This window comes from Ranitomeya imitator, chromosome 2 (assembly GCF_032444005.1).
Source record: "Ranitomeya imitator isolate aRanImi1 chromosome 2, aRanImi1.pri, whole genome shotgun sequence".
NCBI lineage: Eukaryota > Metazoa > Chordata > Amphibia > Anura > Dendrobatidae > Ranitomeya > Ranitomeya imitator.
In genome coordinates, this window is record NC_091283.1 from 362,480,683 (window position 1) to 362,504,957 (window position 24,275).

Sequence of the window (24,275 nt, forward strand, 5' to 3'; positions counted from 1 at the left end):
GCAGGCCTACCCAAGGAGCTAATGGACGTAGTACCAGAAAGTCTATGGTCCAAGGGACCCCAAAACGTGGGAAAACTTCAAATTGTCCCAGCACGGGTGTCACTCGAGCCAGGTACCCCGTACCCTTGTAAGGCCCAGTATCCCCTGTCCATCGCCCAGAGTCAAGCTGTCTCTGACCAACTGAAGGTCTAGCTGGAAATAGGTATCCTTGCACATCGCCTTGCAATATCCCGCTTTTCCCGGTCAAGGAAAAGACTGTAAAAGGAGAACCAGCCAAGCTCAGAATGTGCCAAATCCACACACTCTGCTCTCAAATGTGCCAGCTACAGCAACAGTGTTCACAGTGGTCGATCTGGCCAACTCTTTCTTCAGTGTTCCCCTTCACCCAGACGACCAGTACCTGTTTGCCGTCATGCATCAGGGGCACAGTACACATGGGTAGTGATGCCCCAGGGGGCCCAGAACAGCCCTTCACAGTTCACCAAAGCAATGTCCTCCATCCTTGCAAACTGGATTACAGAACATGCAGAGGTCACTCTTCTACAATACATGGATGATCTTCTAATTTGTGCAACTGATATCGATACCTGCACAGCCCATTCCTTGTCTCTCCTACTCTACCTGGTGGGGAAAAAATGCAATGTCTCGAAAAACGTCCAGTGATGTCATAAGCGGGTTATGTTCCTGGGACACTGTATTGCCGACCAGACGAGACACCTGATGGATGACCGGAAGGCCACTGTGGAGAAGATGGCTCCCCCAACAACTCCAAAGATGCTAGAGGCCTTCCTTGGTTTAGTTTTGTATTGCAGAACTTGGATCCCTGATGCGTCGGTCTTAATGCAGCCTCTGTACGATTGCATTAACCCCTTCCCGACCTGTGACACAGCGTATGCGTCATGAAAGTCGGTGCCAATCCGACCTGTGACGCATATGCTGTGTCACAGAAAGATCGCGTCCCTGCAGATCGGGTGAAAGGGTTAACTCCCATTTCACCCGATCTGCAGGGACAGGGGGAGTGGTAGTTTAGCCCAGGGGGTGTGGCTTCACCCCCCCCCCCCCCGTGGCTACGATCGCTCTGATTGGCAGTTTCACTTTCAACAGCCAATCAGAGCGATTTGTAATATTTCACCTAAAAAACTGGTGAAATATTACAATCCAGCCATGGCCGATGCTGCAAAATCGGCCATGGCTGGAAACACTTATGTGCACGCACCCACCCCACCGATCGACCGCCCAGCCCCCCAATCTGTGGTCCGCTCCCCTCCGTCCTGTGCTCCGCACCCCCGTCCTCCTGTCCGCTCCCCCCGTGCTCCAATCACACCCCCCGTGCTCCAATCACACCCCCCCTGCACTCCGATTCCCCCCCCGCACAGCGTTCTCCCCCCCATGCTCCGATCCACCCCCCCGCACAGCGATCCCCCACCCCGTGCTCCAATCCACCCCCCCGTGTTCCGATCCACCCCCCCCATGCTCTGATCCACCCCCCCGTGCTCCGACGCCCCCCCCGTGCCCTGATCTTCCCTTCCCTTATACTTACCTAGCCTCCCGGGGTCCGTCCGTCTTCTTTCCTGGGCGCCGCCATCTTCCAAAATGGCGGGCGCATGTGCAGTGCGCCCGCCGAATCTGCCGGCCGGCAGATTCGTTCCAGAGTGAATTTTGATCACTGAGATATAACCTATCTCAGTGATCAAAATAACAAAAATAGTAAATGACCCCCCCCCCCCTTTGTCACCCCCATAGGTAGGGACAATAAAAAAATAAATAATTTTTTTTTCCACTAAGGTTGGGGTAAGAACTAGGGTTAGGGTTAGGGGTAGGGTTAGGGGTAGGGTTAGGGGTGTGCACACGTATTCTGGTCCTCTGCGGATTTTTTCGCAGAGGATTTGATAAATCCGCAGTGCTAAACCGCTGTGGATTTACCACGGTTTTTCTGCGCATTTCACTGCGGTTTTGCAACTGCGATTTTCTATTGGAGCAGTTGTAAAACCGCTGCGGAATCCGCAGAAAGAAGTGACATGCTGCGGAATGTAAACCGCTGCGTTTCCGTGTAGTTTTTCTGCAGCATGTGTACAGCGATTTTTGTTTCCCATAGGTTTACATTGAACTGTAAACTCATGGGAAACTGCTGCGGATCCGCAGCGTTTTCTGCAGCGTGTGCACATACCTTTAGAACACGGTGCGGATTTGGCTGCGGATCCGCAGCACTGCTCCATCAGGTTTACAGTACCATGTAAACATATGGAAAACCAAATCCGCTGTGCCCATGGTGCGGAAAATACCACGCGGAAACGCTGCGTTGTATTTTCCGCAGCATGTCAATTCTTTGTGCGGATTCCGCAGCGTTTTACACCTGTTCCTCAATAGGAATCCGCAGGTGAAATCCGCACAAAAAACACTGGAAATCCGCGGTAAATCCGCAGGTAAAACGCAGTGCCTTTTACCCGCGGATTTTTCAAAAATGGTGCTGAAAAATCTCACACGAATCCGCAACGTTGGCACATAGCCTTAGGGTTAGGGTTGGGTTGGAATTAGGGTTGTGGTTAGGGTTAGGGGTGTGTTGGGGTTAGGGTTGTGGTTAGGGGTGTGTTGGGGTTAGGGTTGGAGGTAGAATTGGGGGGTTTCCACTGTTTAGGCACATCAGGGGGTCTCCAAACGCAACATGGCGCCACCATTGATTCCAGCCAATCTTGTATTCAAAAAGTCAAATGGTGCTCCCTCACTTCCGAGCCCCGACATGTGCCCAAACAGTGGTTTACCCCCACATATGGGGTACCAGCATACTCAGGACAAACTGCGCAACAATTACTGGGGTCCAATTTCTCCTGTTACCCTTGAGAAAATAAAAAATTGCTTGCTAAAACATCATTTTTGAGGAAAGAAAAATGATTTTTTATTTTCACGGCTCTGCGTTGTAAACGTCTGTGAAGCACTTGGGGGTTCAAAGTGCTCACCACATATCTAGATAAGTTCCTTGGGGGGTCTAGTTTCCAAAATGGGGTCACTTGTGGGGGGTTTCTACTGTTTAGGCACACCAGGGGCTCTGCAAACGCAACGTGACGTCCGCAGACCATTCCATCAAAGTCTGCATTTCAAAAGTCACTACTTCCCTTCTGAGCCCCGACGTGTGGCCAAACAGTGGTTTACCCCCACACATGGGGTATCAGCGTACTCAGGAGAAACTGGACAACAATGTTTGGGGTCCAGTTTCTCCTGTAACCCTTGGGAAAATAAAAAATTCTGGGCTAAAAAAATATTTTTGAGGAAAGAAAACGTATTTATTATTTTCACGGCTCTGCGTTATAAACTTCTGTGAAGCACTTGGGGGTTGAAAGTGCTCACCACATATCTAGATAATTTCATTTCGGGGTCTAGTTTCCGAAATGGGGTCACTTGTCGGGGGTTCCTACTGTTTAGTCACATCAGGGGCTCTGCAAACGCAACGTGACGCCCGTAGAGCATTCCATCAAAGTCTGTATTTCAAAACGTCACTACTTCACTTCCGAGCCCCGGCAAGTGCCCAAATAGTAGTTTACCCCCACATATGGGGTATCACCGTACTCAGGAGAAACTGGACAACAAATATTGGGGTCAAACTTCTCCTGTTACCCTTGGGAAAATTAAAAAATTGCAGGCTAAAAAATCATTTTTGAGAAAAGAAATTTTTTTTTTTTATTTTCATGGCTCTGCGTTATAAACTTCTGTGAATAATAATAATAATAATAATAATTTTTATTTATATAGCGCCAACATATTCCGCAGCGCTTTACAAATTATAGAGGGGACTTGTACATACAATAGACATTACAGCATAACAGAAATACAGTTCAAAACAGATACCAAGAGGAGTGAGGGCCCTGCTCGTAAGCTTACAAACTATGAGGAAAAGGGGAGACACGAGAGGTGGATGGTAACAATTGCTATAGTTATTCGGACCAGCCATAGTGTAAGGCTTGGGTGTTCATGTAAAGCTGCATGAACCAGTTAATTAATTTTTTTTTTTTTTTAATATAGGCCACACAGGGATCGTTAGGTTAATGCATTGAGGCGGTAGGCCAGTCTGAACAAATGAGTTTTTAGGGCACGCTTAAAACTGTGGGGATTGGGGATTAATCGTATTATCCTAGGTAGTGCATTCCAAAGAATCGGCGCAGCACGTGTAAAGTCTTGGAGACGGGAGTGGGAGGTTCTGATTATTGAGGATGCTAACCTGAGGTCATCAGCGGAGCGGAGGGCACGGGTAGGGTGGTAGACTGAGACCAGAGAGGAAGCACTGTGAAGCACTGTGAAGCACTTGAGGGTTCAAAGTGCTCACCACACATCTAGATTAGTTCCTTTGGGGGTCTAGTTTCCAAAATGGGGTCATTTGTGGGGGATCTCCAATGTTTAGGCACACAGGGGCTCTCCAAACGCGACATGGTGTCCGCTAATGATTGGAGCTAATTTTCCATTTAAAAAGCCAAATGGCGTGCCTTCCCTTCTGAGCCCTGCCGTGCGCCCAAACAGTTGTTTACCCCCATATATGGGGTATCTGCGTACTCAGGACAAACTGGACAACAACATTTGTGGTCCAATTTCTCCTATTACCATTGGCAAAATAGGAAATTCCAGGCTAAAAAATCATTTTTGAGAAAAGAAAAATTATTTTTTATTTTCATGGCTCTGTATTATAAACTTCTGTGAAGCACCTGGGGGTTAAAGTGCTCAGTATGCATCTAGATAAGTTCCTTGGGGGGTCTAGTTTCCAAAATGGGGTCACTTGTGGGGGAGCTCCAATGCATAGGCACACAGGGGCTCTCCAAACGCGACATGGTGTCCGATAACAATTGGAGCTAATTTTCCATTCAAAAAGTCAAAAGGCGCGCCTTCCCTTCCGAGCCCTGCCGTGTGGTTTACCCCCACATATGAGGTATCGGCGTACTCGGGAGAAATTGCTCAACAAATTTTAGGATCCATTTTATCCTATTGCCCATGTGAAAATGAAAAAATTGAGGCGAAAAGAAATTTTTTGTGAAAAAAAAGTACTTTTTCATTTTTACGGATCAATTTGTGAAGCACCTGAGGGTTTAAAGTGCTCACTAGGCATCTAGATAAGTTCCTTGGGGGGTCCAGTTTCCAAAATGGGGTCACTTGTAGGGGAGCTCCAATTTTTAGGCACACGGGGGCTCTCCAAACGTGATATGCTGTCCGCTAAAGAGTGCAGCCAATTTTTCATTCAAAAAGTCAAATGGCGCTCCTTCCCTTCCAAGCCCTGCCGTGCGCCCAAACAGTGGTTTACCCCCACATATGAGGTATCAGCGTACTCAGGACAAATTGGACAACAACTTTCGTTGTTCAGTTTCTCCTTTTACCATTGGGAAAATAAAAAAATTGTTGCTGAAAAATCATTTTTGTGACTAAAAAGTTAAATGTTCATTTTTTCCTTCCATGTTGCTTCTGCTGCTGTGAAGCACCTGAAGGGAATAATAAACTTCTTGAATGTGGTTTTGTGCACCTTGAGGGGTGCAGTTTTTAGAATGGTGTCACTTTTGGGTATTTTCAGCCATATAGACCCCTCAAACTGACTTCAAATGTGAGGTGGTCCATAAAAAAAATATAAAGAAAAACCAGCTCACCTACTAGGCATTTGTTGTGGGGAAGCCCGGATAACGTGCAGTCTTCACGTGAGACAATAGAGCAAAATAGAAGAGAAAATCCAGCTTCCAAGAATATCAAAATTTATTAAAGATAAAATCCAAGGTCCAAAAACATAGTTCACAGGAGAGGAGATAGCAGCATGCTACGCGTTTCGAACACTAGGTTCTTTTTCAAAGCTTTGAAAAAGAACCTAGTGTTCGAAACGCGTAGCATGCTGCTATCTCCTTTCCTGTGAACTATGTTTTTGGACTTTGGATTTTATCTTTAATAAATTTTGATATTCTTGGAAGCTGGATTTTCTCTTCTATTTTGCCCTAAAAAAAATGGTTTTGTAAATTTCGTTGTAAAAATGAGAAATCGCTGGTCAAATTTTAACCCTTATAACTTCCTAGCAAACAAAAATTTTATTTCCAAAATTGTGCTGATGTAAAGTAGACGTGTGGGAAATGTTATTTATTAACTATTTTGTGTCACATAACTCTCTGGTTTAACAGAATAAAAATTCAAAATGTGAAAATTGCGAAATTTTCAAAATTTTCGCCAAATTTCCGTTTTTATCACAAATAAACACAGAATTTATTGACCTAAATTTACCACTAACATGAAGCCCAATATGTCACGAAAAAACAATCTCAGAACCGCTAGGATCCATTGAAGCGTTCCTGAGTTATTACCTCATAAAGGGACACTGGTCAGAATTGCAAAAAACGGCAAGGTCTTTAAGGTCAAAATAGGCTGGGTCATGAAGGGGTTAATGTGACCCTGTTCCTTCTCTCAGATGCAGCCTTCAACTCGTTCAAGAAACTGAAAGACTCCATATTCTTAGCACCAGCACTAGGCCTACCTGACTACAAGAAGCCATTTCCTCTATACCCGATGGAAAAAGAAGGCCATGCCACTGAAGTCCTGGTGCAGATTCACTGGTGCAGATTCACTGGGGCTACTTTTCAGGTCGCCTGGATCCAGTTGCAAGGGGAGCCCCCTCCTTCATGAGGGCAGTGTTTGCAGCACACGCCCTCCTGGACAAGACTGCTGACATCATTCTTGGACATCCACTGAAGATCCTGGCTCTGCATAACATCTCAGCAATTCTCAACCATACTCAGCCAAAACATCTCTCCACCGCCAGGCATCTCTGCCTCCAGTGCTTTCTGCTCTTGCCTGACAATGTCACCATCTCGAGATGCACAGTCCTCAACCTGGCCACTCTACTCCCACTACCAAGGGGGTATGCAGATATGGACTCTTCAGATCAAAATCTTCATGATACCTTTCACAAGGATCTGGATTTGCTCCAAACTGACGACCATGATTGTTTCAGCATCATGCAACAGGAAACAGCAGGATTACCCAATGTGGTAGATGAGCCACTGACCAACCCAGAGTTGATCCTGTACATAGATGGCTCCAGATTTGCAGATGATGAAGGAAGATTCCACACAGGATTTGCAGTGACTAGTAATCAAGAAATCTTATGGTCCTGAAGTCTGCCACCTAGCCTGTCAGCCCAGAAAGCAGAAGTGATAGCACTGACGAAAGCCTGCCAGAATGCAAAAGGCAAAAGTTGCTAACATTTAGGCTGCAGAATGTCTGCAGAATTTTCCTGAGCAAAACCGGACTCCCTGTGCAGGAAATCCGCTTTTTTTTGGGATTTTTCTTGCGTTTTTTGCACTTTTTTTGGCGTTTTTTCATGATTTTTCCGGAGCTTCCCGCAATAATATAGCGGCAAAACCACGACAAAATATGCTAAATTAATGAACATGCTGCGTTTTTTTCCACAATGTATGGGAACAAAAATTGTGGAATGCACTAAAATAATGGGATGCTTCATGTAAGCATTTTTAAAGCGGTTTTGCAGCGGAAATCCGCCGACAAAATGAGAAAAAAAACACTAAAAATCCTGAACATGGGCACATAGCCTTATACAGATTCCAGGTACACCATTGGCATAGCCCATGACTTTAGACCCATCTGGGCTGCAAGGGACTTCATCACGGCAAGCGGGACAACCTTGAAGCATCATGAAACCAGAGGTTTGCTGCATGCACTCCAACTACCGAAGGTGGTGGCAATATTAAAAGTCAAAGCAGATGGAAAACTGAACACAGCAGAAGCAGGGAGCAATAACATGGCTGACATGGAAGCCAAAGAAGCAGCCAAAGGAAGACAATATGGAGAGGTGGGAAAGGTTGTAGAGCCGGACGGCTACTACATGGTGACTGAGGACAAGAAATTTGACAAAATGATGTCCTGGGATCTTTTCAAGAAGTTGCAGGATCAGGCTCCAAACGAGGAGAAGGAGAACTGGATGCGGAAGGGAGCAACACATGAAGAAGGAAGGGTATACGCAATGGACTCCAAATCCTGTTTACCTCAAAGCATGTACCCTATGGTGGTTCAATGAGCACATGGGCCCACACACAGATTGAAGACACAAATGAATGATCTGATCTGTGCTTACTGGTTCGCGCCGTGGATTTCCACCCTAACAGCCAAGTTCACTAGCAGCGGTTTGACCTGCGCTAAATGCAACCCTGGACAAGTGGAGAAAGTTCCCCCACATCATCTTGCCAGACCACTGTACCCCTTCCAGAGGATCCAGATAGACAACATCCAGATGCCACCAAGTGGAGGATTTGAATATGCCCTCGTGGTCCTAGATGTGTTCTCAGGATGGCCAGAAGTATTCCCAGTGAGGAACCAGTCAGTGAAGACTACTGCAAAGAAGCTATTTTCAGAAATAGTATGCAGATTTGGGGTTCCAGACGTGATAGAGAGTGATCAGGGATCCGCATTCACAGCAAACCTGACACGAGAGATCTGGTCAGCAGTAGGGTCAGATTTAGGACTACACACTCCCTACCATCCCCAAAGTAGAAGGAGGTGTGGAAACGACAAGAAAAACGACCAATACTGGGTAAATCACACATATAAATAGTCTTTATTCACAAAATACAAAGTATTACAATCATAAAAACTTGATAATCTCTGGACGACAATGGTACACAGTGAAACAATGGTGGCGATCACCCCAACAAGTAGCCACTGTACAAAAAGACGTGCAGACCGCATGACACATGCTACGATATAAAAGGACACACACATATACGTGGACACATCCACAAAGAGAGCTTGCTAAAGTGTGACATATACTTGTGTTATAAATCCTAATATATATATGCTGTGGGATGCCAGTGTAAAAATACACTAAAATATGCCACAGTGGGTTAATATTATAAGGCACCACAACCACCTAGATCACAATAAAGCAGCACACTGGCAAGCTCCTTCATCAGGGGGCGTGTCGGCTAGCTCTGATGACGGGGTATAAATACAAAGAGGCTGCTGATTGCTGGGACGACAACCGGAAGTGACGCAGGCGCTACTATGGTAACCGGCGACTCCAGGCGGCGGCGTCATGCAAAGACATCGCCTGTTGTGAATTCTGTGGCTGAGTTCACTTCTGTGGTCACAAGTGGTATTGCAGTCTCTGGGCTTCCTCCCTCAGGTGTTTTGGTGAGCTCGTTGGCTGCCTTGCTATTTAGCTCCACCTGAGTCTGTCTTCCTTGCTCCTTGTCAATGTTCCAGTGTTGGATCTGAGCTACTGCATCTTTCCTTGGGCCTGCTGCTCTGCTAGATAAGTGCTTCTAGTTTGTTTTCTGTTTTTTCTGTCCAGCTTGTTATTATCTTTTGCTGGAAGCTCTGAGAAGCAAAGGGGTGCACCGCCGTGCTGTTAGTTCGGCACGGTGGGTCTTTTTTGCCCCTTTGCGTGGTTTTCGTTTTAGGGTTTTTTGTAGACTGCATAGTTCTCTTTGCTATCCTCGCTCTGTCTAGAATATCGGGCCTCACTTTGCTGAATCTATTTCATTCCTACGTTTGTCTTTTCATCTTGCTAACAGTCATTATATGTGGGGGCTGCCTATTCCTTTGGGGTATTTCTCTGAGGTAAGTCAGGCTTGTATTTCTATCTTCAGGCTAGTCAGCTCCTCAGGCAGTGCCGAGTTGCATAGGTAGTTGTTAGGCGCAATCCACTGCTGCTTCCAGTTGTGTGAGGACAGTTCAGGTACTGCAGTCTACAGAGATTCCACGTCTCAGAGCTCGTCCTATTGTTTTGGGTTTTTGCCAGATCTCTGTATGTGCGCTGATTACTGCACGCTGTGTTGCCTGATTGCCAGCCATAACAGTACAAGGAGCCAATTCAATGATTTCCAATAGAGGGAAAAAAGAAATCCTGACATCATTTTTTTTTCTTAGCTCTGTCTTCAGTCTTTTTTTTCCCCTAGACATTAGAGTGCTTCAGGACACAGCTGTGGACATGGATATTCAGGCTCTGTGCTCCTCAATGGATAATCTCGTTGTAAATGTACAAAAGATTCAAGATACTATTGATCAGAAATCGATGCTAGAACCAAGAATTCCGATTCCTGATTTGTTTTTTGGTGACAGAACTAAGTTCCTGAGCTTCAGAAATAATTGTAAGCTATTTTTGGCCTTGAAACCTCATTCTTCTGGTAATCCTATTCAACAGGTTTTGATTATTATTTCTTTTTTGCGCGGCGACCCACAGGACTGGGCGTTTTCTCTTGCACCAGGAGATTCTGCATTGAGTAATGTTGATGCATTTTTCCAGGCGCTGGGATTGCTTTACGATGAGCCTAATTCAGTGGATCAAGCTGAGAAAAATCTGCTGGCTTTATGCCAGGGTCAGGATGATGTAGAAGTATATTGTCAGAAATTTAGAAAATGGTCAGTACTCACTCTGTGGAATGAATCTGCACTAGCGGCTTTGTTCAGAAAGGGTCTCTCTGAAGCTCTTAAGGATGTAATGGTGGGATTTCCTATGCCTGCTGGTTTGAATGAGTCTATGTCCTTGGCCATTCAGATCGGTCGTCGCTTGCGCGAGCGTAAATCTGTGCACCATCTGGCGGTATTGTCTGAGAGTAAGCCTGAGCCTATGCAGTGCAACAGGACTATGACTAAAGTAGAACGGCACGAACACAGACGTCTGAACAGACTGTGTTTCTATTGTGGTGATTCTACTCATGCTATTTCTAATTGTCCTAAACGCACTAGGCGGTTCGATAGCTCTGCCGTTATTGGTACTGTACAGTCCAAATTCCTTTTGTCCATTACCTTAATGTGCTCTTTGTCATCATATTCTGTCATGGCGTTTGTGGATTCAGGCGCTGCCCTGAATCTGATGGATTTGGATTATGCTAAACGTTGTGGATTTTTCTTGGAGCCTTTGCAGTGTCCTATTCCGTTGAGAGGAATTGATGCTACACCTCTGGCCAAGAATAAGCCTCAGTACTGGGCCCAGCTGACCATGTGCATGGCTCCTGCACATCAGGAAGTTATTCGCTTTTTGGTACTGCATAATTTGCATGATGTGGTCGTGTTGGGGTTGCCATGGCTACAAACCCATAATCCAGTATTGGATTGGAACTCTATGTCGGTAACCAGCTGGGGTTGTCAGGGAGTACATGGTGATGTTCCATTTTTGTCTATTTCGTCATCCATTCCTTCTGACATCCCAGAGTTCTTGTCGGACTTTCAGGATGTATTTGAAGAGTCCAAGTCTGATGCCCTTCCTCCGCATAGGAATTGTGATTGTGCTATCGATTTGATTCCTGGTAGTAAATTCCCTAAGGGTCGTTTATTTAATTTGTCCGTACCTGAACACACCGCTATGCGCAGTTATGTGAAGGAGTCCCTGGAGAAGGGACATATTCGCCCATCGTCGTCACCATTGGGAGCAGGGTTCTTTTTTGTAGCCAAGAAGGATGGTTCGCTAAGACCGTGTATTGATTACCGCCTTCTTAATAAGATCACTGTTAAGTTTCAGTATCCCTTGCCATTGATTTCTGACTTGTTTGCTCGGATTAAGGGGGCTAGTTGGTTTACTAAGATTGATCTTCGTGGTGCGTATAATCTGGTGAGAATCAGGCAGGGAGATGAATGGAAAACGGCATTTAATACGCCCGAGGGTCATTTTGAGTATCTGGTGATGCCGTTCGGACTTGCCAATGCTCCATCTGTTTTTCAGTCTTTTATGCATGACATTTTCCGTGAGTATCTGGATAAATTCTTGATTGTTTACTTGGATGACATTTTGATCTTCTCAGATGATTGGGAGTCTCATGTAAAGCAAGTCAGAATGGTTTTTCAGGTACTGCGTGCTAATTCCTTGTTCGTGAAGGGATCAAAGTGTCTCTTCGGTGTGCAGAAAGTTTCATTTTTGGGGTTCATCTTTTCCCCTTCTACTATCGAGATGGATCCGGTTAAGGTTCAGGCCATCCAGGATTGGACTCAGCCGACATCTCTAAAAAGTTTGCAGAAATTCCTGGGCTTTGCTAATTTTTATCGTCGCTTCATCTGTAATTTTTCTAGCATTGCCAGACCATTGACCGATTTGACCAAGAAGGGTGCTGATTTGGTTAATTGGTCTTCTGCTGCCGTGGAAGCTTTTCAGGAGTTGAAGCGTCGTTTTTGCTGTGCCCCTGTGTTGTGTCAACCTGATGTTTCTCTTCCGTTCCAGGTCGAGGTTGATGCTTCTGAGATTGGTGCAGGGGCGGTTTTGTCACAGAGAGGTTCTGGTTGCTCAGTGTTCAAACCATGTGCTTTCTTTTCCAGGAAATTTTCTGCTGCTGAGCGTAATTATGATGTGGGCAACCGAGAGTTGCTGGCCCTGAAGTGGGCATTCGAGGAGTGGCGTCATTGGCTTGAGGGTGCTAAGCATCGCGTGGTGGTTTTGACTGATCATAAGAACCTTACTTATCTTGAGTCTGCCAAGCGCTTGAATCCTAGACAGGCCCGTTGGTCGTTATTTTTTGCTCGTTTTGATTTTGTGATTTCATACCTTCCGGGCTCTAAAAATGTGAAGGCGGATGCTCTGTCTAGGAGTTTTGTGCCCGACTCTCCGGGGTTATCTGAGCCGGCGAGTATCCTCAAGGAAGGAGTCATTGTGTCTGCCATCTCCCCTGATTTGCGGAGAGTGTTGCAGAAATTTCAGGCTAATAAACCTGATCGTTGTCCGGCCGAGAAACTGTTCGTCCCTGATAGGTGGACTAGTAAAGTTATCTCTGAACTTCATTGTTCGGTGCTGGCCGGTCATCCAGGAATCTTTGGTACCAGGGAGTTGGTTGCTAGATCCTTCTGGTGGCCATCTCTGTCGCGGGATGTGCGTGCTTTTGTGCAGTCCTGTGGAATTTGTGCTAGGGCTAAGCCCTGCTGTTCACGTGCCAGTGGGTTGCTTTTGCCCTTGCCGGTCCCGAAGAGGCCTTGGACACATATTTCGATGGATTTCATTTCTGACCTTCCCGTTTCTCAAAAGATGTCTGTCATTTGGGTGGTCTGTGATCGCTTTTCTAAAATGGTCCATCTGGTGCCCTTGGTTAAATTGCCTTCCTCCTCTGATTTGGTGCCTTTGTTCTTCCAGCATGTGGTTCGTTTACATGGCATTCCTGAGAATATTGTTTCTGACAGAGGTTCCCAGTTTGTCTCGAGGTTCTGGCGAGCCTTTTGTGGTAGGATGGGCATTGACCTATCTTTTTCCTCGGCCTTCCATCCTCAGACTAATGGCCAGACCGAACGAACCAATCAGACCTTGGAAACATATCTGAGATGTTTTGTTTCCGCTGACCAGGATGATTGGGTGTCATTTTTGCCGTTGGCTGAGTTCGCCCTTAATAATCGGGCCAGCTCGGCTACCTTGGTCTCTCCATTTTTCTGCAATTCTGGGTTCCATCCTCGTTTCTCTTCAGGACAGGTTGAGTCTTCGGACTGTCCTGGTGTGGATTATGTGGTGGACAGGTTGCAGCAGATCTGGACTCAGGTAGTGGACAATTTGACCTTGTCCCAGGAGAAGGCTCAGCTTTTCGCTAATCGCAGACGCCGTGTGGGACCCCGACTTCGTGTTGGGGATCTGGTTTGGTTATCTTCTCGTCATATACCTATGAAGGTTTCCTCTCCTAAATTTAAACCTCGTTTTATTGGTCCGTATAGGATTTCTGAGATTCTCAATCCGGTGTCTTTTCGTCTGACCCTCCCAGACTCCTTTTCCATACATAATGTATTCCATAGGTCGTTGTTGAGGAGATACGTGGCACCTATGGTTCCATCTGTGGAGCCTCCTGCCCCTGTTTTGGTGGAGGGGGAATTGGAGTATATTGTGGAGAAGATTTTGGATTCTCGTGTCTCTAGACGGAAACTCCAGTATCTGGTTAAATGGAAGGGTTATGCTCAGGAAGATAATTCCTGGGTTTTTGCCTCTGATGTCCATGCCCCAGATCTTGTTCGTGCCTTTCATGTGGCTCATCCTGGTCGGCCTGGGGGTTCTGGTGAGGGTTCGGTGACCCCTCCTCAAGGGGGGGATACTGTTGTGAATTCTGTGGCTGAGTTCACTTCTGTGGTCACAAGTGGTATTGCAGTCTCTGGGCTTCCTCCCTCAGGTGTTTTGGTGAGCTCGTTGGCTGCCTTGCTATTTAGCTCCACCTGAGTCTGTCTTCCTTGCTCCTTGTCAATGTTCCAGTGTTGGATCTGAGCTACTGCATCTTTCCTTGGGCCTGCTGCTCTGCTAGATAAGTGCTTCTAGTTTGTTTTCTGTTTTTTCTGTCCAGCTTGTTATTATCTTTTGCTGGAAGCTCTGAGAAGCAAAGGGGTGCACCGCCGTGCTGTTAGTTCGGCACGGTGGGTCTTTTTTGCCCCTTTGCGTGGTTTTCGTTTTAGGGTTTTTTGTAGACTGCATAGTTCTCTTTGCTATCCTCGCTCTGTCTAGAATATCGGGCCTCACTTTGCTGAATCTATTTCATTCCTACGTTTGTCTTTTCATCTTGCTAACAGTCATTATATGTGGGGGCTGCCTATTCCTTTGGGGTATTTCTCTGAGGTAAGTCAGGCTTGTATTTCTATCTTCAGGCTAGTCAGCTCCTCAGGCAGTGCCGAGTTGCATAGGTAGTTGTTAGGCGCAATCCACTGCTGCTTCCAGTTGTGTGAGGACAGTTCAGGTACTGCAGTCTACAGAGATTCCACGTCTCAGAGCTCGTCCTATTGTTTTGGGTTTTTGCCAGATCTCTGTATGTGCGCTGATTACTGCACGCTGTGTTGCCTGATTGCCAGCCATAACAATCGCCATAACCATGGCAACCATCCATGCATAGTGACGCCACAGGCCGCCCATGGAAGTCGGGCCAAGTGCGCATGCGTGCAGGTGGCGCCGCAGCAATCCAACAAGCCCCAACCAAAACTACAATACTGGTAGTACCGGTACCCACAGAACTGGGACGGAACAACAACGCAAAAAGTAAATACACAAAGGGACAGAGGGAAGGAGGGGAAAAAAAAAAAGAATAAGTCGACCCCACTTAGAACACTCAACAAAATATAAGGCCGAAACCACCGACCCTCAATGACCCTAACCATAAAGGGACATAACATACACGATCCCTAAATGGTACTGGATCACCACATAGCGAGCCCCCCTAAAAAGGGGAAACCCACAAAGCTATACCCCGCAAGTAATGGGTGCCAAGGATTAAATATAAAAAATAACAAAAACATATAAATAAACAGCAAAAATACACGTATCATGCAATGGACATGAAACAGTTATGTAGGACGACGATATTCATCAGATCTCCATCTTCATACATCCTCCTGCCGTGTCCAACAAAAAAGAACTTGAACCCCATTACAGAGTCATTCGACATAACCGAATCGGTTACGTGTCTAGAAATAAAATGATAAAAAGTTAAAAACAAGTACAGAAACCACTCAATGCGAAGAACCGCCACCAACCGTACCTAAGCCTAGATCACAGAAAAGGCGCAAAACTAATAGTTTCATTTAATCCATGGGAGTGGACCGTGTTCAAAGTCCACATCCACCTTGTCTCAAACCTAACCACTTCAGACTCATCGCCACCATCCATCCATTGGTGGCGATGAGTCTGAAGTGGTTAGGTTTGTGACCAATTATAACTCTAGGGCAGGCGCTATAAGAAATGTGTTGGAACGTGCCTGGTCGATCCTGAGAACGGATGTAACGCTGGCCAAGTTATTACCTAATCGGCCGTCTATTACATTCCGGAGGTTGGTGGCGGTTCTTCGCATTGAGTGGTTTCTGTACTTGTTTTTAACTTTTTATCATTTTATTTCTAGACACATAACAGATTCGGTTATGTCGAATGACTCTGTAATGGGGTTCAAGTTCTTTTTTGTTGGACACGGCAGGAGGATGTATGAAGATGGAGATCTGATGAATATCGTCGTCCTACATAACTGTTTCATGTCCATTGCATGATACGTGTATTTTTGATTTTTACCATTCAGGGATCGTGTATGTTATGTCCCTTTATGGTTAGGGTCATTGAGGGTCGGTGGTTTCGGCCTTATATTTTGTTGAGTGTTCTAAGTGGGGTCGTCTTATTCTTTTTTTTCTCCTCCTTCCCTCTGTCCCTTTGTGTATTTACTTTTTGCGTTGTTGTTCCGTCCCAGTTCTGTGGGTACCGGTACTACCAGTATTGTAGTTTTGGTTGGGGCTTGTTGGATTGCTGCGGCGCCGCCTGCACGCAGGCGCACTTGGCCCGGCTACCATGGGCGGCCTGTGGCGTCATATGCATGGATGGTTGCGGCGACGTCTTTGCATGACGCCGCCGCCTGGAGTCGCCGGTTACCATAGTAGCGCCTGCGTCACTTCCGGTTGTCGTCCCAGCAATCAGCAGCCTCTTTGTATTTATACCCCGTCATCAGAGCTAGCCGACACGCCCCCTGACGAAGGAGCTTCCGCTCCGAAATGCGCGTCGGGCGGACGTGTGGACCAGACCCGGCTATTTCCAAGTGCCCCCCCTTTCACAGGTAATTTGCAGCTGCGATTGTGGCCGTTTGCCCTGGGATATATTCTGGCAGCTCTATTATGGGATGGATGGTCATATCTGGCCATGGGGGAGAGGCGCACACATGGGGCATATTAATCCGTACGCACACATAGTGCTGTTGTCTTGCCAGTGTGCTGCTTTATTGTGATCTAGGTGGTTGTGGTGCCTTATAATATTAACCCACTGTGGCATATTATAGTGTATTTTTACACTGGCATCCCACCGCATATATATATATTAGGATTTATAACACAAGTATATGTCACACTTTAGCAAGCACTCTTTGTGGATGTGTCCACGTACAGTTAGGGCCAGAAATATTTGGACAGTGACACAAGTTTTGTTATTTTAGCTGTTTACAAAAACATGTTCAGAAATACAATTATATATATAATATGGGCTGAAAGTGCACACTCCCAGCTGCAATATGATAGTTTCCACATCCAAATCGGAGAAAGGGTTTAGGAATCATAGCTCTGTAATGCATAGCGTCCTCTTTTTCAAGGGTCCAAAAGTAATTGGACAATGGACTCTAAGGGCTGCAATTAACTCTGAAGGCGTCTCCCTCGTTAACCTGTAATCAATGAAGTAGTTAAAAGGTCAGGGGTGGATTCCAGGTGTGTGGTTTTGCATTTGGAAGCGGTTGCTGTGAGCAGACAACATGCGGTCAAAGGAACTCTCAATTGAGGTGAAGCAGAACATCCTGAGGCTGAAAAAAAAAGAAAAAATCCATCAGAGAGATAGCAGACATGCTTGGAGTAGCAAAATCAACAGTTGGGTACATTCTGAGAAAAAAGGAATTAACTGGTGAGCTTGGGAACTCAAAAAGGCCTGGGCGTCCACCGATGACAACAGTGGTGGATGATCGCCGCATACTTAATTTGGTGAAGAAGAACCCGTTCACAACATCAACTGAAGTCCAGAACACTCTCAGTGAAGTAGGTGTATCTGTCTCTAAGTCAACAGTAAAGAGAAGAATCCATGACAGTAAATACAAAGGGTTCACATCTAGATGCAAACAATTCATCAATACCAAAAATAGACAGGCCAGAGTTAAATTTGCAGAAAAACACCTCAAGAAGCCAGCTCAGTTCTGGAAAAGTATTCTATGGACAGATGAGACAAAGATCAACCTGTACCAGAATGATGGGAAGAAAAAAGTTTGGAGAAGAAAGGGAATGGCACATGATCCAAGGCACACCACATCCTCTGTAAAACATGGTGGAGGCAACGTGATGGCATGGGCATGCATGGCTTTCAATGGCACTGGGTCACTTGTGTTTATTGATGACATAAGAGCAGACAAGAGTAGCCGGATGAATTCTGAAGTGTACCGGGATATACTTTCAGCCCAGATTCAGCCAAATGCTGCAAAGTTGATTGGACGGCGCTTCATAGTACAGATGGACAATGACCCCAAGCATACATCCAAAGCTACCCAGGAGTTCATGAGTGCCAAAAAGTGGAACATTCTGCAATGGCCAAGTCAATCTCCAGATCTAAACCCAATTGAGCATGCATTTCACTTGCTGAAATCCAGACTTAAGACGGAAAGACCCACAAACAAGCAAGACCTGAAGGCTGCGGCTGTAAAGGCCTGGCAAAGCATTAAGAAGGAGGAAACCCAGCGTTTGGTGATGTCCATGGGTTCCAGACTTAAGGCAGTGATTGCCTCCAAAGGATTTGCAACAAAATATTGAAAATAAAAATATTTTGTTTGGGTTATGTTTATTTGTCCAATTACTTTTGACCTCCTAAAATGTGGAGTGTTTGTAAAGAAATGTGTACAATTCCTACATTTTCTATCAGATATTTTTGTTCAACCCTTCAAATTAAACGTTACAATCTGCTCTTGAATTCTGTTGTAGAGGTTTCATTTCAAATCCAATGTGGTGGCATGCAGAGCCCAACTCGCGAAAATTGTGTCACTGTCCAAATATTTCTGGCCCTAACTGTATATGTGTGTGTCCTTTTATATGGTAGCCTGTGTCATCCGGTCTGCACGTCTTTTTGTACAGTGGCGACTTGTTGGGGTGATCGCCACCATTGTTTCACTCTGTACCATTGTCGTCCAGAGATTATCAAGTTTTTATGATTGTAATAGTCTTTATTCACAAAATACAAAGTATTTATATGTGTGATTTACCCAGTATTGGTCGTTTCTCTTGTGGTTTCCACACCTCCTTCTACATCTGGTTTTTCACGACTGGGTTGTGATTGTATCCATCATACAGCAACAGATATATACATATATTAAAGATTTTCGTAATGTTGCTATTTAATACCTTTACTATTTTACATCCCCAAAGTAGCAGAAAAGTGGAAAGACTAAATGGGATATTTAAGAACAGAATGTTGAAAGATGCCCAAGAGACAAACAAACCATGGCATGAGACACTCCGGATCGCAATATTTAGTGTAAGCCACTCCTATGCGGGTCCGCAGCAGTTTCCCATGAGTTTACAGTACAATGTAAGCCTATGGGAAACCGAAAACGCTGTGCCCATGTTGCGGGAAAAAACACGCGCGAACGCAGCAGTTTACATTCCGCAGCATGTCAATTCTTTCTGCGGAATCCGCAGCGGTTTTACACCTGCTCCATAATAGAAAACCACAGGTGTAAAACCGCAGTGGAATACGCACAAAAACCGCGGTAAATCCGTGATAAATCCGCAGGAAAAATGCAGTGTTTTTGCCCTGCGGATTTATCAAATCCGCTGCGGAAAAATCCGCAGTGGACCATTCTACGTGTGCACATAGCCTTATGCATCATAGCGTTAGTCGCTGTGGGTTTACAATACAATGAAGTACAGATTGAACCCTCTGATATCTCTACCAGTACATCGAGAAATTCTAAACGTTGTCCACCATACAATTTAAATGACATATTCATCGTTTTTTGTTGATTAAGATATCGAACAAACATATTAAAGGTATCCACAGACCCATCCCACACAACGAATGTCATCGACATATCTAAAGTATAACTTTATCTGTTTCAAGTAGTTGTTTTGTGTGGAATATATGAATCTCTCTTCAAAGAATCCCAAAAATAAGTTGGCGAAAGTACAAGCTGCCGGAGTTCCCATCGCAGTACCAACTTCTTGTAAATACCACGCGTCCATAAACATGAACGCGTTATGAGTTAATACGAAGTTCAACCCCTCACAGACAAAATCAATAATTTAGTGTAAGGCACACTCCCAGAGGCCCGGAAAACCTGACACCATATGAAATTTTGTTATGGCCTAGTCCTAGGTTAGGGGTATTCTTCCCTCAGCAGCTGACTATGCAATATAATATTTTGTCTGCTTATGTAATTGAACTGACCAAAAAACTCACTAATATCCATTCTCGAGTTTTCTCTTCATTGATAGATCCAGATTCAGTATCTGGTACGCACTCCTTGAAGCCAGGAGACAGGATGTTGGTGAAAAAGTTTGTAAGGAGAACACTCGATCCCAGATATGATGGTAATTTCCAAGTGCTGCTGACTACACCAACCTCTGTGAAACTGGAGGGAAGACCTACTTGGATCCACGCATCGCATTAGGCTGGGGTCACTAGCTTATTGCATCCGATGCGAGAGCATTGGATGCGATATGTTAATGACCCTCAGCTCCTGCTCCGAGCCTCTTGCACAGAGCGGATAGGAGCACAGCTGCGGAGGAGGCGGAGAAACTAATTTCTCCATCTCCTCCATTTCAGGGGTCACCATATAACGCACATCTCTCGGATGATATCAGAGTGATGTGCGTTGTCTCATTCACACCCATAGGCTTATATGGGTGCGAGTGAGCCGATAGTCGGCCGAGTGTCGGTGACAATCGCAGCATGCTGCGATTGTCTCGGCCCGAGGGAAACAGCCGAGAAAAAATTGGCTGCTGGGAGCTGCCCCATAGTTTAACATTGGTCCGAGTGCAATGCAATTTTTTATCGCATTGCACTTGTCCGTTTTTGTCGACAGTGTGACCCCGGCCTTAAAAGAAAGCTCCCATACCAGCAGATACACCCAAGCCAGAATGATGCTGTGGATGCCCCGCCTGTCCGGATAGATGATCTAACTGATGAAGAATACACACCTTTGACTGAGCGTGCTGCTCAATATAAGACTTTGATTGCAATGCCATGAACCCTCATTAGGGACAGATCTCCTGACTGCCCATTCGCGAAAATTCTGTATGGAGGGGGTATATGCACTAGGCATGTGTCAGCTCACCGGCAGCATAAAAGAGCGCTTTGGAACAGGAGGTTAGGATTAGGGCAAGTGATATCTAAGGGGGATGTGATGGAAATATGTATATATTTCATACAGATCTAATTTGCTTATATACTCATAAATACTCACAGCTAATATATACACTATAATCAATTGCTTAAAATGGCCGCCACAAACCAGGCAGCTCTTTGGGACTTTCCAAGATGAAAAGAGGAACTAGAGCAGATGTGCCGAGTCAGTCAATGTCTCAATTTTTAGCTTAATTGCAGAAAAGGCGACAGTTACACTTTATTTGCTTAATCAGCATTTATATGTGCATTAATCACAATATTCCATATATATAGATAAGCAATAACAGAGGAGCTTGACCATGTGGTAATTAACTAACCACCCCTTTCTATATGCAATTATGAAAACACTAGATGGTGGCCCAATTCTAACGCATCGGGTATTCTAGAATATGTATTTATGCCGCACTTAGCACAACCATGTAGTATATAATACAGCCACATAGTATATAACACAGCCACGTAGTATATAGCACAACCACGTAGTATATAGCAGCCACGTAGTATATAGCAGCCACATAGTATATAGGAGCCACATAGTATATAGGAGCCACGTATTATATAACACAGCCCACGTACTATATAACACAGCCTGAAATGGAAAGAAGGTGGGCACCACTTAATAAAATACAATTACACCAGTCAGGTGCTACTCAATGCGCAACCAGAATTATAAAGAGTAAAGAAAAAGAGCGCAAAATATAGTGCATACAAGGCAATAATCAATAGAAATAGGCCTTATTACAACAGCAATGCCAAGCCAGACAAAAAATTTAATTAAAACAGTTAAAATCATGATGGAGCGACATGCAAGACAATTAAAGGCAAGTGAAATAGGAAATGTGCAAAATTACAAAAATCTTCAAAAAATATTATAAAGGCAGTCAATATTGTGAATACATGATAGATCTGGTATAAAAGAGGCAATGAAAGGATTTCCAGGGAGAATTATGTCAAATGTCCATGGCTGGGAAAAAAAAACATTGGGTGTCTAACAGACTATGCGATATAATAATGAAATTTTCAAATAACTTTAGTAAGCCAACTGATCAATCTCCCTCAGAAACAAATCATATATAAATACCCACCTGACAATTGTCATACATACAAAATATAAACATGCATGAATCAATGTATGAAGTCTTAGATCACCAGAGTGGAGACAGTCCATCATTGGCTCAAACACACATGCAAACACTCAGAATGTGTTTGTAACAAAACACTAAGGCAGAAGTAAGCCAAATAGGGATCACACGTGTGAACAAGCCCCCATGGTGAACTGACAGTCACCAAGTATCTCAACAAAGACCGCACAAATATCTAAACATACTTACTAAGTCAGCATGCCCTAGCTCTGCCCAACGCGTGTCGCTGCCTCAAAGCAGCCTCATCAGGGGAGGTTCACCATGGGGGCTTGTTCACACGTGATCCCTATATGGCTTATTTCTGCCTTAGCATTTTGTTACAAACACATTCTGAGTGTTTGCATGTGTGTTTGAGCCAATGATGGACTGTCTCCACTCTGGTGATCCATGACTTTATACATTGATTCATGCATGTTTATATTTTGTATATATGACAATTGTCAGGTGGGTATTTATATATGATTTGGTTCTAAGTGAGATGGATCCGTTGGCTTACTACAGTTATTTGAACATTTCATTATTATATCAGGGCAGAACTAGGGCATGCTGACTTAGTAAGTCATTGTTGTTGTTGTAATAAAGCCTCTTTCAATTTATTATTGAATTGTGGGGACTATATTTTGCGCTCTTTTTCTTTACTCTGTATATAACACAGCCCACACAGTATATAACACAGCCCACGTAGTATATAGCAGTGTGGGGACCATATCCCTGTTAAAAAAAATAAAATAAAAAATAGTTATATACTTACCCTCCGGCGTCCACCGAAGCTGTTCCGATGCGCGCGATGCTGCCGCCAGCTTCCGTTCCCAGTGATGCATTGCGAAATTACCCAGATGACATAGGCATCAGAACTGGCATCAAAGTGGGCAAACAGCCCATTTTCACAGATTTGAATAAGTAACTGATGTTTTTAAGGGATTAAATGACTTTGGGCCACTGATCTCACACTATGAATACATAGATAGTCCCCTCACTTGCCTTCCCCTGTGGAACGCAGCACCCCAGTCCCCTCACCTGTCACCTCAGCAGCCACACGCTGTCAGACACAGACTCCCCTCACCGGATGCAGTCTCCTCACACAGTCTCCATCGACAACACACGGCTCTCTGGTCTGTCTGCTCTGCTTCGGAATGAGGAAGGACCATGAGGCACTTTTGCAGGCTGCAACTTAAAGGTACAGCGCCCATTTCCGTCCTCCGGGTGAATTAACAACACTGTAGGTGTTTCTTTAAATCACTACAGTGTGTTGTTATGCATTTAGACTGCCAGCTTGTCCGGACCCCCCTTTTTGCTTCTGCTGATTGGGCCATATACAGTAGCACGGGCAGTAATGCCCTGATGGTGGCCCTGAAAAAAATCACTGGGTAAATCTGACATGGAGAAAGACTTGGGGATCCTAGTTAATGATAAACTTACCTGGAGCAGCCAGTGCCAGGCAGCGGCTGCCAAGGCAAACAGGATCATGGGGTGCATTAAAAGAGGTCTGGATACACATGAGAGCATTATACTGCCTCTGTACAAATCCCTGGTTAGACGGCACATGGAGTACTGTGTACAGTTTTGGGCACCGGTGCTCAGGAAGGATATAAAAGAATTAGAGCGAGTACAAAGGAGGGCAACAAAATTAATAAAGGGGATGGGGGAACTGCAATACCCAGAGAGGTTAGCAAAATTAGGATTATTTAGTCTAGAAAAAAGACTGAGGGGAGATCTAATAACCATGTATAAGTATATAAGGGGACACTACAAATATCTCTCCGAGGATCTGTTTATACCAAGGAAGGTGACTGTCACAAGGGGGAATTCTCTGCGTCTTGAAGAGAGAAGGTTTTCCGACCAACATAGAAGAGGATTCTTTACTGTTAGGGCAGTGAGAATCTGGAATTTCTTGCCTGAGGAGGTGGTGATGGTGAACTCAGTCGAGGGGTTCGATAGAAAATAGATCAATGGCTGCACTCAAAATTTACTGTGCTAGAGCAAGGAAATGTGCAATACATGAAATGGGAATAGCATAATGGCTTGTGAAATATATGAAAAAACACATGAGATTCTTAGCACAAGATTTGGCCAAAAGTTGTGAGCCCATCCACCAATCGTCAAGGTAATCTCAGAACGGATGGGTACCTGAGCTGACTGCCTAGTGTGAACACTTAGCTATGGCTAATAACGTGGTAAAGCCTGCTTATATAGGAAGCTCAGAACCAACTGTGTTGTGTTAGCCATAGGTAAGTGTTCACACTAGGCAGTCAGCTCAGGTAAGCGGCATTTGGCAGAATGGAAACTCCTGATGATATTATGATTGATTCGGACTCCAGCACACCAGCGGAGCT

At 45.0% G+C, this 24,275-nt stretch overlaps 1 protein-coding gene across 2 annotated transcripts in view; it reads right to left on the bottom strand.

Annotated features, from left to right (window-relative positions):
- LOC138663855 (zinc finger protein 182-like) overlaps nt 1–23,065 on the bottom strand; it is a 214,671-nt gene extending 191,606 nt beyond the window's left edge. Inside the window, exon 1 of one of the 2 annotated variants that reach the window (XM_069750208.1) lies at nt 22,967–23,065. The gene's annotated coding sequence lies outside the window, so the exon portion shown is untranslated. The remainder of the gene's footprint in view (nt 1–22,966) is intronic. The other variant, XM_069750210.1, reaches the window with a different exon arrangement.
- Nucleotides 23,066–24,275: the final 1,210 nt, after the last annotated feature.